We start from the raw sequence: 14,896 nt of genomic DNA, 5'->3' as shown, positions 1-14,896 counted from the left end.
CTCTCTCTCTCTCTCTCTCGCTCTCTCTCTCCATGCGGATCTCATTTTAAAAGCCCTCAAGAGCTGCACGCGCTGAGGGAATAAAGGTCAATGTTTCCCCCTTGTGGTGAGAGTTTTTTCCCTTTTTATTTATTTGCAGCACTTGTAGGTGTACTTTACTTCATATCTGTATCTTCCGTTCCATTATATTACAGGGACGAAGACATTTTTTTCATACATTATTATTATTATTATTATTATTATTATTATTATTATTATTATTATTATTATTATTATTATTATTATTATTATTATTATTATTATTTAATGCAGTTAGGATACTGTTTTAATAATTATTTTAGATGCCAATTACTAACAGGCACAACATCCAGCTATTTTAGGCTACATGTGGATCTGATGTGCTATTTCAAGAAATAATAATATTAATTTATTAATTAATTTATTTGTTTATTTTAACATTTATATATAATATTTAATAATATTTTAAAATTATTATTAATTAAATAAAATAATATTAAAATAATTAAAATAATTAATTTAATATAATTTTATTTAATTGATATTTTAATTTATTTATGTGTTATTATTTAACAAATCGAGGCAAGATAACCTGATTTAGGTGCAAACTGAACAAAATGTGTATGTGAGATTATCATCATCCTCCAACTGATGAAATAATGAGAATGAAGAATATTTTCTATGTTCATTTCCATTGACATTAATATTTACATACAGCTGAGCAAACAGGTTAGTCAGGTAGCCTTATGGCTACGTCTGCAAATACTGCCACACACAGTGTAACCTATCTCATCACACCATTGTAGAAAAAAAAAAAAGAGAAAAATGTAAGTTGAGGTTTCAGTGGTTTCATTATTAATAAAGCCTCATGCAAAGCACAAGGGCATTTTATGTTGAATTATTTTTTTATTGTTTTACTAGTACAATAACGGAAAACATTTCTTGTGAAATGAATGTAGTGACTGTTGAACACTTGACCCATACACACCAGGATGTGGGATCACTAATGTGCCCACACACTGAGTCACATCTTCCATTGTAATTAAACTGAAGAGTACTTTATAGGATTTGATGATGATTGTCCTCATTGTTTTGTGTATTTTCTCACTAAACTGCTGTGCTGTATTTTACTTTGCTATATCTGATTGCTCTACATTATTTCATTCAGTTACTGTCCTTGTATAAACTACTGTTCAAAAGTTTGGGGTCCCTTAGATTTTTTATGTTTTATTGAAGTCTCCAAGCCTGCATTTATCTGATCAAAAACAGTAAAATCAGCCAGATTGTGAAATATTACAGTTTTAATATTTTTTTTTTCCTGTCATAGTAAAGCTGAATTTTCAGCATTACTCCAGTTTTCAATGTCACGCCTTCAGAAATAATTTTAATATGCTTATGTGATGCTCAAAATACATGTTTCTTATTATTATCAATGTTGGAAATAGATACACATTTATTTGAAATAGGTTTGTTTTGTAACAAATGTAAAAGTGTGTATTGTCACTTTTGATAAATGTAATGAACAGTTGTTGATCCTTGTGTAAAATTATTAATTTCTTTAAAAATAAATCTCACTGACTCCAAACTTTTGTACAGTAGTGAAAACACTGTTTCTTTCTCTTTTAATCATTTAATTATTTATTTCAACATTTTTATTGGTTTTCATTTTGTCTTTTTCTTTCCTTAGATATTTTTACATAAAATGATCTCACTAAATTATACAAGTTGAAGCTCTTTGTTACCACTGTATATGAAATATGCCATATAAATAAACATGCCTTGCATCGAGTAAACGTATGGATTTGATTTAATGTGGAGAAAAAAGTGCAACCGAACTCATGTATATAAATACCACAAGTTTAGATAATAAAACAATTAAAACAAGAAAGGGGAAAAGCAGGTAAACTCTGGAGGTACCCTCGTCTCCATCTGGGGGAAAAAAGAAAGAAAGTAAGAAACAGCTAGAGAAAGTCAGAGAACAAGAGAGTGATAGTGAAAATGTACCAAACCATACCGGTTTCAAAGCTATACCCGCTTCTTACTTGTAATATTGGAGGTACACAGTGGGCTGGCCTGAGTCACATTTTCAGTCCTAAAATATACAGAAAGTCTAGTCCCGGTCCCATAGTACTGCTCATGAATGCCATCAATTTTGCAGATATAATTACAGTGGAACATGCCGGTGTCGATGAGCGCTAGGGATGTCAGGGTAAAATTTGAGTGGTTTGCTTTGCTTTGTTCAAAATGTCTTCCTCTAAACTGAGCTAGCTTGTCGATGCGGTCGTATTTCCCATCTCTGTTCTTGTTATAGTACCAATGTACTAAACAGATGGCCTCCTGAATGTCTCCATGAGTGTGACAGTGTATGGTGATGTTTTCTCCTGGTGTGATGTACACTTCACCTGGCCATTGCTTCACCCAGTTTTGTGTGTGAGCCTTCCCTGTAACAAATAGCAAGAATGGAGACATCCAAGACATTTAAGTTGAAGTAGAAAATATGTGTGCTTTTTCAACCACTGATTATGCATATATGCAGACAGTGAAGACCATCTAAAAAATCTGTGATCCTGCAAGCTCGGTAACACTCAACACTTTACTACACGGGTGCACTAATATGCATTAATTCATGCTTAAGTAATGCACAGATAATTCTTAGTGTTAATGAGTTAGTGTATGACTCATGAAAAACTAAAGCATTTATTAATGATTACTTTATTATTATTAAATTATTAGTTAATTATTATAAATTATTAGTTAATATAATATGTTATTATGGGACAATAATATTATATATATATATATATATATATATATATATATATATATATATATATATAATAAATAATATGTTATTATATATTGCGTCGCATGTGAAATGTGAAACTGGTGAATGGCGCTCTTTCGAATCAGCTTTGACCGCGACTCTGGAAGACTTGGCGTTAAGCTTTTCTCTTAGAAAAGAACAAAGAGCGGCACTGAAGTCATTCTTAAGAAGGGAAGATGTGTTCTGAGTTTTGCCGACCGGATACGACGAAAGTTTAATCTGTCAATGAGCTCTGCTTCACTTTCGTTGCTCTGGTTGGTTGTAGCGCTATCCAACTACGTGCACGCTGTGCAGAGGGAGTTCGAAAGACAACCGTTTATCCCGCCCCTCGGATTGAGCCGTCAATGGTGAGTTTCCAGACCAAACATCTTGATGTGGGTCTGGCTTGTCAGGCTAAGGTAATAACCATATATCGTCAATATTATAATATCAAGCTTCCATAGTTGAATCTGCACATTTGAAAAATCGATTGGCATTATAGCTTGAGGCAAGACAAATAAACAAATATCACAGACATGTTAGGTATCCTTAAATATGATTTTGTACATCTTGTATTTACTTGCAAGAATGTAGCCCCTACCAAACTTGTACATGCCATTTAGACATAGGCTTACATTTGAAATTAGTTTTTTTCAGCCAAAAAACACAAGGTTCATCATAATACACAAAAACAACATTATGCTATAGAAGTATATAACATATGGCAAACAGACGATAATTGGGCTCGCAGGTCTGAGTTTAAGGAAGTGGGGATGGTGGTGGAAAAGAAGCCGTAAAGCAGTCGGATTTTGTAGTTCTTTTTGTTCTAGGATTACTACCCGAAACCCGAAGTTTAAAATTACGATTAAAAACGATACACACCCCGTCAGGCTATGGCAGACATGTCATTCAACCTATTGTAAGTCGATGTGTCATCACAAGGGTCTTGAAAATATATTATGAAGGTTGAAAAGTTACCTGGTGCTTCTTTAATACATGGTTTAGTTCTTCATGATTCATGATTATCTGTGCATTAGTTAAGCATTAATCAATATTAGTGCACCCATATAGTAAAGTGTTACCGCAAACTCTATTAGTAATGAAACTGCACACTTCCTCACTTTGACACCACTGGAACTAGACCGTTTAACACATCACTTTAATGCTTGTTGCTTGAATGCTGACCTTTAACAAAGCACATGTGGAAAAAATAAGATGCATACTGAAAAGTGCAAATACTTTTTTTTATTATTATTTAGCCTAAACCTTTTTTATGTATTTTTTATTATTAATTTAAATGAAAATGTAGTCTAAATTATGTACATGAATACTTAACATAAGATATGAAAACTGACTAACAAAACAATAATATTGGTTCATTTATAAAAGCTAAAGCTGCAGTCAGTATGTTTTGCCTCTCTGTCACCATGTCTGTTTGAAACCTGGAATTGCAGTTAGTTAGTGACATTATTATCTTTACTTGTACGTGTTATTATCTTTATGTCACAATTCTCTTCACCTCAGAGCGGATGAATCTAACGGTTTGAGAAGTATGTATGGCTGTCAGTCATCGCACCTGTTTTTTATACTGTACTTCAGAATTATAGATATTGTCTTGGAAGTACAACAAAAATAATATATATTCACCTGAAAATGTCATCTGAACCAGAAAGTAACATGTCTGCTACTTTTGTTCTGACCAACTGAGAAAAAAAGCATTACAATAAACCGTACTACCAATGGTATATCTAACGATCGCTTAGCTCATATCACATCAACCCATGCAAATTATTGTTATTGTTATACTTCATTCTCAAATTCATAATGTTAACAACATCCGCATTATGTGACTACATGTAGTGTGTATTAGCTTTACCTCCAGATTTCAATTTATGTGCAGCTTAATCTTTTGATTTTGACTACTGGTGAATCCCCAGTTGTCACTGAGGATTGTCATTTGGAGTTTTCTGGATTACAACGTCATCAAAATTATAAATGCAATTATTACAGCTGCAGTGAGAAAAGGCTATAATAAATGATCCGCCACCTGCAGCATCCTCACATGTGATAGCCTACTAGTCGGACTCCTCCTTTATACAGACATGATGTAACACCTGGATCTCACGAAAATGCGTGTAAATAGTATGAGTGTGCAATGTCGTGGAATGTATACGCCAAAACTCATAGTGGCGTGTCTAGGCCATGCTGTTTTTCGCATGCATATGATACGCATTTTATGGCGTATTATACAAACGAACCCCCTACCCCACTACCCTAAAGAGCGTGTCTTATATATATGCGTATCATATGCACGCCAAAATGAGTTTTGTCATATACATTCCACGACATTGCACACTCGTACTATTATACGCATTTACGTGTGATCGGGTTGGACGTAAAGACATGCTGGAATTTCCAGTGGAAATCCACTCAATTTATAACACATTATTACAAGCTTACCATTATTATTACAGATTACAATGTACAGGGATAGTTTTGAAAACTGGCTGGTTGCACAAAATTTGATTTTGGATTATTTTTTAAAAGTTACAGACTGCAGCCTTTAATATAAATATAGTACAAAATAATACATAAATACAAAACTTAATACTTGACTGACCTATGTATTTTAAGTTTAAAGCCACTAGCTGAAAATACATCAGAAATACAAAAACTAAACAAATGAGAGTAAGTGTGTTACCTGAAGGATAAAAAGCAAAGAAGACTGTGGCAAAAACGACATTGTTGAATAACATTTCTCTGTCTGTAAATTTGAAAAACAATGATCTGTTACAGGAGCAACAGATTAAATGCCATTTTGGGGGTAAAATCTCCAATAACTTTTTCAATAAATGAATTGTTTCAATCAGTGCTATCTGACTTACCTCTGAGCTTCTCACAAATCAGGGGCTTCCTACAGTATTGTTGTTCTTATCTGAACCCGCATGTGTAAGTCAGTGAGGGTGCTTTTTTCACACGTCTGTTAGACTTCCTGTGCCGTATTCAAGGATGAAGGTTTTACCTTACAGTTAAATACTTAAATTGGTTCATAACTGTTACCCATTATTCATCCATTAGGCTACTCTTTTCATTGAAAGTTTTGTGTTCATGGCCAAAGCAATGTTTTGAGAAAAAAAAAATGCATGTTTATTCATGCAGGAAAATGGGTTGTATTTTGTTAGGTGCTAACAGGAAGTCCTGTCCCACATGAAACATTCAGAGTACAGCTAAACTGGATACACAAGAAGAGGTGCTATGGGTAACACTTGACTGTCTCATTTGTTTACACTAATGCTATAACTAACATTAACTAACAATAGACAATATATTCTACAGCATTTTCTAAAATTTGTGTTAACTGATTACCTTCATGCTAATTCAAAGTGCATTAATAAATGTTAACTTTTAATCTTAATAATGTATTTATAAATAAAACATATCTGAAACACTAATGCATTCTGCTGTTGATCAGTTTACAGGTCCTTCTAAAAAAAATTGCATATTGTGATAAAGTTAATTATTTTCCATAATGTAATTATAAAAATTAAACTTTCATATATTTTAGATTCTTTGCACTCCGACTGAAAAATTTCAGGTCTTTTATTGTTTTAATACTGATGATTTTAGCATACAGCTCATAAAAACCCAAAATTCCAAAAAAATAGCATATCATGAAAAGGTTCTCTAAACGAGCGATTAACCTAATCATCTGAATCAACTAATTAACTCTAAACACCTGCAAAAGATTCCTGAGGCTTTTAAAAACTCCCAGCCTGGTTCATTATTCAGAACCGCAATCATGGGTAAGACTGCCGACCTGACTGCTGTCCAGAAGGCCATCATTGACACCCTCAAGTGAGAGGGTAAGACACAGAAAGACATTTCTGAACGAATAGGCTATTCCCAGAGAGCTGTATCAAGGCACCTCAGTGGGAAGTCTGTGGGAAGGAAAAAGTGTGGCAAAAAACGCTGCACAACGAGAAGGGGTGACCGGACCCTGAGGAAGATTGTGGAGAAGGACCAATTCCAGACGTTGGGGGACCTGCGGAAGCAGTGGACTGAGTCTGGAGTAGAAACATCCAGAGCCACCGTGCACAGGCGTGAGCAGGAAATGGGCTACAGGTGCCACATTCCCCAGGTCAAGCCACTTTTGGGCTACAGAGAAGCAGCACTGGACTGTTGCTCAGTGGTCCAAAGTACTTTTTTCTGATGAAAGCAAATTTTGCATTTCATTGGGAAATCAAGGTGCCAGAGTCTGGAGGAAGACTGGGGAGAAGGAAATGCCAAAATGCCTGAAGTCCAGTGTCAAGTACCCACAGTCAGTGATGGTCTGGGGTGCCATGTCAGCTGCTGGTGTTGGTCCACTGTGTTTTATCAAGGGCAGGGTCAATGCAGCTAGCTATCAGGAGATTTTGGAGCACTCCATGCTTCCATCTGCTGAAAAGCTTTATGGAGATGAAGATTTAATTTTTCAGCACAACCTGGCACCTGCTCACAGTGCCAAAACCACTGGTAAATGGTTTACTGACCATGGTATTATTGTGCTCAATTGGCCTGACAACTCTCCTGACCTGAACCCCATAGAGAATCTGTGGGATATTGTGAAGAGAAAGTTGAGAGACGCAAGACCAACACTCTGGGTGAGCTTAAAGCCGCTATCGAAGCATCCTGGGCCTCCATAACACCTCAGCAGTACCACAGGCTGATCGCCTCCATGCCACGCCGCATTGAAGCAGTCATTTCTGCAAAAGTATTCCCGACCAAGTATTGAGTGCATAACTGAACATAATTATTTGAAGGTTGACTTTTTTGTATTAAAAACACTTTCCTTTTATTGGTCGGATGAAATATGCTAATTATTGAATGTGAATGTGAAAAAAAAGTGTATGATTTGTTTCCCCTTCTACCAACTTACCTGAATGCTGCGGATTAGAATTCTGTGTTGTGTCTTGCTGAATGGCTGCAGCCATTAGGTAAAAAATATAATAGTTTTTCTCAGGCGCTTTGGAGCATTTTACACATCACTATTTACATTTGCACAACAGTCAACGCAGTTCTCAAAACCATTAGTTAACAAGTAACTGCAAAAACTAGTTGATAATCTGCAAAAGTGTGTCACTTGCTCAAAATGTATTTAGCTCATTCCTCAAAAGCAAGTATTAATGTCAATGGAAGTGTCAGTGTCATCAAGAGGAAAAGTCAATATTGTTTATGAACAAGATAGTCAAATGCCATTGTCAACTGTATGACAGTTTACTCTGCAAATATTTTCCAGTGCCAAAAAGTCAGATATTGATGACACAACCTGAAAAATGCTCAAGACAGCACTATACTATATACACAGCCATTTGAAAAATACAGTAAAGTTACACATTACTGTATTTAGTGAGGTAACTGTAAAAGACACTGAATATGTATGTTTCACATTTTTACTGCATATGCTCTTTGCACATCTAATTTGTTCACAGCATTGTGCAAAATAAAAAATAAATACAAAATACACCCATATGTATGAAAAACATAAACTCCCTTTGGGTAGACAATTGTAAACAATATTGCAGTACATATTGGAACTGAACATACAACATACATAGAACTAATGGTTCACACACCCCTTCTCAAAAAGTAAGATTCACCTGAGATAATTTGTTTCAATTTAGGAGACATTTAAAAAAATAAAAAAATATTTAAAAAAAGTACAAAAAACGTGTAAAATTAGCTTGACTTATTTCGGCAACTAGTTCTACATTTAATGGCCAAAGCAATGAAATGAGGGCTTGTCACAGTTCAACAGTGTGACTGCCATAACCACCAGAGGGCACTCCAATCCAGACTGTCATTCTCTCTCAGAGACTACATTGCCCAAAATCCTTTGCCCAGACTCATTAGCAGTCACTGTTTAAACTCGGTGTTCATTACCTCTGCCTATTTATACCATGTTCATTCTGTCATACAGTGCGACACAAATGCATTTCTGAGCATTTCTATGGTTTCATGTCTCTTGGTCTTGTATTTCTTGCCTTTCAGTAGATTACCCTTCTGCCCGTCTCCTCCGTTTTGTTTCCTTGATTGGACTGATTTCCTGTTATGACCTCTTTCCTGTTTTTGGACAGCGATTGTGGAGTACCCTTTCTCTCAATAAATACTGCACTTGGATCATCAGCCTTTGTCTCGGAGCAATCTGTTAAAGGACTATTAGCCTAGTTTTATATGGAATGACTATTCAGCATTCACAAGTTAATTTTGCCTGACAAGACAAGCAAATTATAATGTTATAAAACAGCGGAGAGTTGTATGAAAGCAATTGATGCATGTCCAAAATCATTTGTCACAGATATCACATAACACATAGTCACAGATTAGAAATTATACTTTATTCAATTGCATTTCATATTTACATTTACATTTTAATCTGGATATATGAATATATTTCTATTGTTTCATATTTCTCAACAGACTGAATTTATTGGGGGTATGGATCAAATGAAGAAGACATTTTTAATGTCACCTTAACGTGACCTTTGTCATTTGCAAATGTCACCTTTGCTTCAAAACAATGACATGGTGAGTGCATATATATATATATATATATATATATATATATATATATATATATATATATATATATATATATATATATATATATATATATATATACTGGAGGAAACTGCAGCTTACTCTGCTTTGGCTGAGCTGTGAAATAAACTCAACGTTACTGGCTATATTAAAAAAGGGGAGGAGCTGTTCAATATGTCCCACTCACAAAAAAAAAAAAAAAAAAATGAGGAGGGGGTGGTGGGGTGAAAAAGTTTTATTTATTTATTTGTCAAAATATATCATTGCATGCATGGATATTTCCCCATCGGTATTTTGTGCAGTTCGCAAACTAAAGAGATTCATAGAATCATTTGAACTTTAATTATCTTTAATGACACAATATCAGAACATTTCGACAAAGATTTTTTTTTTTTTTTAAATCCATTTTTACATTTTAATTCAGACTGATTCAGATTAATTTACAGATTTTCACTCTTATGCCTTGCCCTTTCTTCATTGGGAAGTACACATAATAAACATTATAAAAATCTACATTTGAGCAGATTAATCTGTACCTTTTGTTGGTTTCATACGGATTACATAATCAGAATATCTCATTACATTTTAAGTATACTATGTGCATATTTATTATTGTGACTGAGGCAAATAGCCTATAGAGTTTCGGTTTATTGTGATGGGCAGTTATCAGAGACAGAGATGACAGAAAATGCGTGTCAGTTTTCTTTATTTTACAAAACCACGGTGTTTTGTTATTATTGTGAGTGTATAATGAATAAAAAAGGCCTTTTACAGGTTCAAGTAATGTACACTTATCTGTCTGACCTAAAACAATGGAGTATTTTAAGTTCTTTCAGTTGTTATAAGAACAAAAATAAAATAAAATAATACAGCAGAAGCAAGGATATTTAGACCTACACCCAGGGTGAGTGTTTTAATTGTAGTAGTCACAAATAGCTTCAGACTGCAGTGTCAATTTTTGATAGTAATGATCTGATAAGTAAAGTACTAAATAAACGTCAGCTTTAATGAACAATTATATGGGTTTAAACCACATGTATTTATATAGTTAGTTTTATGTTTGTTTATGGTTAAATTAACTTGATTAATGTGTACAATTAGTCACTAGATAGATTTTTCCTAATTTGTAAATCTAAAGTGGTTGTAAATAAAATCTTATAGCAGGTTCCATGAATGCAGATGGCTATTGCAGATCAGTCACGATCTATGAAATGTGTTGAAAAAACTGTTCATCAAGTACTTTCTTCTGCATTTGATTTCCTGTGAGAAAAAAAGATGACAGTGGTGTTTTTTTTTTTTCTTTTTGAAAAGAATTGTGTGCGAGGTAAAGAGAACAAAAGGACAAAGTTTAATCTCCTGACCTGATATTTAGATTTTATTTAGTAACTTTATTTGTTTGACAAGGAATATGTACGTAATATATATATATTATCTATATTCCTTTATAAAAACTTTTTTTTTTTTTAAAGCACCCCAAAAAGGGGGCACTTTCCAACCCCGTTAATATGGGTGCACATCACTTTAACAGGATGTTATCATTTCTTGTTTTGTACTTTGCTTAGTGATGCTTCAACTTAGGGTCATATCTGAGCATTCATCAGCCAATCCAAACAGCAGACTGTAGCCAAATCTAAGCACGTTTCCTGATTTCCTAGGGGACCACAATCCAAACAATGCACAGTATTAGAGCCAGCATTATTGTTCTTGGCTAATTTAGTGCAAATGTTATTGTAAGTTCTGCAGATGCCATAGCCATTGAGAGAAAGTCTAGTCACGTAACACAGTTAGTATACTTTGTACTCATGACTTCTTAAACCAAAATGCTCAAAGTCAAATTTGAGGAGGATTATTACAAATGTGTCGAGAGTTCAAACATTGCAATCTTGCAGAGGTTTATTCAGGGGTATCTTGATGATTTTTGTTTATAAGGAGGAAATAGTTCATCTTTTCCTTTATCAGTTGCTAATTTAATTAGGAATTTTCAGGTGATATATTCACAGAGTTTACATAAACTGAAACTGGCCTCAAATGCCAATGTTTATTCAACTTTCATTCTTTCACTTTCATTTCATAAGAAGTGAGCGTTCAGTTTCTTTTCTTTTTTTCTTTTCGTTTCTTTCTTCCAACTAGAAGGTTTACTGGCTGAGAATTAAATTGGCCAATAATAAATACATAAACTAAATAATTTTAGTAAGAAATTAGTCCGTACACTGTAAAAAAGTATTTAGAAAAAAAGTTACCTGTTTGCCTTAAAATTTTGAGTTAATTGAAATTAAAATTTTGAGTTAATACAATGAACATTTTTTGAGATTTGACAACCTTTATTAAAATATTATTAAAAGATTTTGTAAGCATATTGGGTAATTGTGTGTGTTTTATTTCTGATGCGAAGTGAAACATACCAAATAGTGCTATTTTCATGATTTATCCATTTTTTTATGTGGTTCAGATACAATAATATTTTGAGTTTCTATTTCTTAAACAAATTTCCTTCATTGTATCAACTAAACTTTTTAATTTCAATAAACTCGAAATTTTAAGGCAACCAGGTTACTTACTTTTTTAAGTTAAACCAACAAAAATCAACAATTTTTTTTTACAGTGTAGAGCTTTAGGTCAAGAATAGCTCAATTAAAAAGCATGTGATCTTTTTTGATATAAAAAAAGAAAAGGAAATGAAGGAAACATTTTTTTTTTGAAAACAGAAATGTTTATTGGGAAGTACATAGTCTTTGCTAGCTGGTGTAGAATTGAGGAACATGATGTGCCAACTGCAAAATTATTTCACAAGCACACTAGTCTCCAGTATAGTCTTACACTTAAAAAAAGCCTTAAAGGGGTGGTTCCATGTTTTGTTTTTTTTCTAAGCTTGGTTGTGTTTATGGGGCGCAGTATAACATGTCTTAATACTTCTTTTTTTTTTTACGCTGTATTTTTCTTATATTTGGCCTTTATTCCACACCGCTATCTCCACTGTCATTTGAACAGCTTGCTTCCTGCTTCTATGAAGCCCATCCCTCCGAAAAATGCAATGGTCTAAGACTGCATTTACACTGCAGGTCTTGATGCACAATTCCGATTTGGTGACTATATCCGATTTTTTTGACGACCCGCTTACATCATCTTTTCAAAAGCGAACCGTATCAGATATTTGCATTTACACTGTACACTGGCGAAACAGCCCCAGACGCTCTTAACCGGTGAAAGGAAGTAAAACAGTGCGATATGCAATGGACACAGACAAAATGATTGCACAATGTTTTGCTGTCTGCACTGTTCCACATATCTTTAAAGGTCGGCAAACATTTCTCTCTTAAGGCGGAGAAAAAGAGGAGAGCCCTTGACAGGGTTGCCAGGTTTTCACAACAAAACACGCCAATTGCAACTCAAAACTGTGTTAAAGTAGCCCAATTCCGCATGAAAACCACGGACTTGGCAACACTGGATCGCAGTTTGTGTCCACCTGAGTTGATGTCATTCGCCTCCGTCCTTTTTTCAATGACGTATGACTCGCATTTACTGGGGAATATCCGATTTGACCACTTACATGGCAGACGCTAATGCACGTATCCGAATCATATCGGCTTTATTACCACATATGAGTGAGGCCTGAATCCGATCTGAGGATATCGGAATTCATGCGTTTTTTTACTGCTTACACGTTCACGTCATATCCGTTCTGTGCCACGTGAGAGGAAAAAATCGGAATTGGGTCACTTGAACCATGCAGTGTAAATGGGGCCTTAGATTGGTTAGATGGCCAAATGTAGTTTCATGTATTTTTATTGGCTGAAGTGCCAAGCACAAGTTGTCTTGAAACGCACGCCCCTTACCATTACAGGCAGAAGTCACATCTGCAGAGACTAGCAAGGGTTTATGATGTCTCCATCCCAGGAAGAAGCTTGTTGTAGTCCACACCGGCCGTTTTTGTTGGAAATAAACTACCATAATTTTAAAAGACAATATCTCCGTTTGCTTTGAACCTTCAGCGCTGTAATCTTGCAGATACTGTTTATGCTCAAGCAGCAACATTACACACTAACTAAAGTTAAAAAAGTGAAATCACATGCAACCACCCCTTTAAGGCGGGCGTACACTGTGCAAATTCGGACACTCGGGAGGTCGTGAGATATTGCAGACGCTACGAGTCAGTTAATTTGATAATCACATCAAATCTGCTGGTACACAACACAACACGACTGTACTGCACGGCAAACCGGCGGTGATCACACAAGCTTTCGCATTAAACGAAGACATCGGAGCTTTCAATGTTGCTGATAGCTTCAGATACAAAAAATAAAGAAAAGATATGTGTGCAAATGATTTGTTAAAAAGCAGAGAACAATAGCCATTTATTTCAACCGAAACAGAGAGAGACGGCACACGTGAGAAAGAGAAAGAGTGAGTGTGTGTGTGTGTGTGTGTGCAACCTGATCTCACAGAATTCCGTGAAATGAACACAGACCCTTAACCACACAGATTCCCTGTTCCAACACCTTATATTCGTCAGTTTGATTCAGTCAGCGTAATTTATTTACATTTATTTTTATTTTTATTTTGAACACATAACTCAATCCCTTCCCTAGACCTACCCATTTGTGTATTATAAAAAACAGGATATAACAGGTATAACAGATACACAGATACGGCAGGCACAATTTATTCAGAAACTTCCAAGTGTTCCGAGGCCAAACGATTGATTTGTTTGAAGAAAATCCCCCAAAACGATCAGAAACGTTGAGTCCATCCGCCAAATATTAATACACGTGTAATACATTAATTATGTGTTTTATGTTGTTGATAAGTGGGTAGGTTTAGGGTAGGAGTGGAGTTAGTTACTCCGAAATATAAAAGTAGGCTATAAATATTCATAAAATCATGTCTACTTTTACAAATGCAAATAATTAAATGTGTGTTGGGAATCCGTGTGTGGACCACGGATGCTGCCTGTCATTGACATACATAGGCATCACTTCCATGAACCCATCACGGAATTTTCGGCGATTCTGTGAAACTACCACAGATTTTTTACTTATGGGTCCGTGTTCATTTCACAGAATTCTGTGAGACCAGGTTGGTGCGTGCATGTGTGTGTGTGTACGCTGTATGGTTGCAGGCAGCCACTGAGCTATAGCATAATAATACTCATAGATCAAGCCTATGTGACGTGGCTTTGCATGCCTTGATAATAGGAGCCACACGCTGGTGAAAACTGGGCCGACTCCCCAAATTTTCTAAACATGCTTAAAAATGATCTTAAGGTCAGGAGGTGCTTGTAACGTGTTCGGCACGTTTCGCATTTCCTCTCACGTGCTGCGAGCCACGACGATCCACGATGTCGTGCGATTTCTACAGAGAGAAAAACAGTTCGTACGACAGCAAAAAAAAAAAAATATTGCACCTTGTACGCCCGCCTTTAATATTACTTAGGAAAAAAAAGTGTGTATATATATATATATATATATATATATATATATATATATATATATATATATATTC

The 14,896-nt window shown here is 35.0% G+C and overlaps 1 long non-coding RNA gene across 1 annotated transcript; it reads right to left on the bottom strand.

Annotated features, from left to right (window-relative positions):
• Window positions 1–2,073: 2,073 nt before the first annotated feature.
• Window positions 2,074–5,816, bottom strand: LOC137085062 (uncharacterized). The gene is made up of 3 exons (XR_010906885.1): window positions 5,707–5,816; window positions 5,523–5,585; window positions 2,074–2,459 (listed from the first exon to the last, which is right to left on the bottom strand). It is a non-coding gene; the product is annotated as an uncharacterized lncRNA (long non-coding RNA).
• Between the last annotated feature and the right edge of the window lie 9,080 nt (window positions 5,817–14,896).

This window comes from Pseudorasbora parva, chromosome 8 (assembly GCF_024679245.1).
Source record: "Pseudorasbora parva isolate DD20220531a chromosome 8, ASM2467924v1, whole genome shotgun sequence".
In the NCBI taxonomy this organism is placed as follows: Eukaryota; Metazoa; Chordata; class Actinopteri; order Cypriniformes; family Gobionidae; genus Pseudorasbora; species Pseudorasbora parva.
The sequence above is the reverse complement of the archived record's forward strand: the minus strand, read 5'-3'. Positions and strand labels throughout refer to the sequence as shown.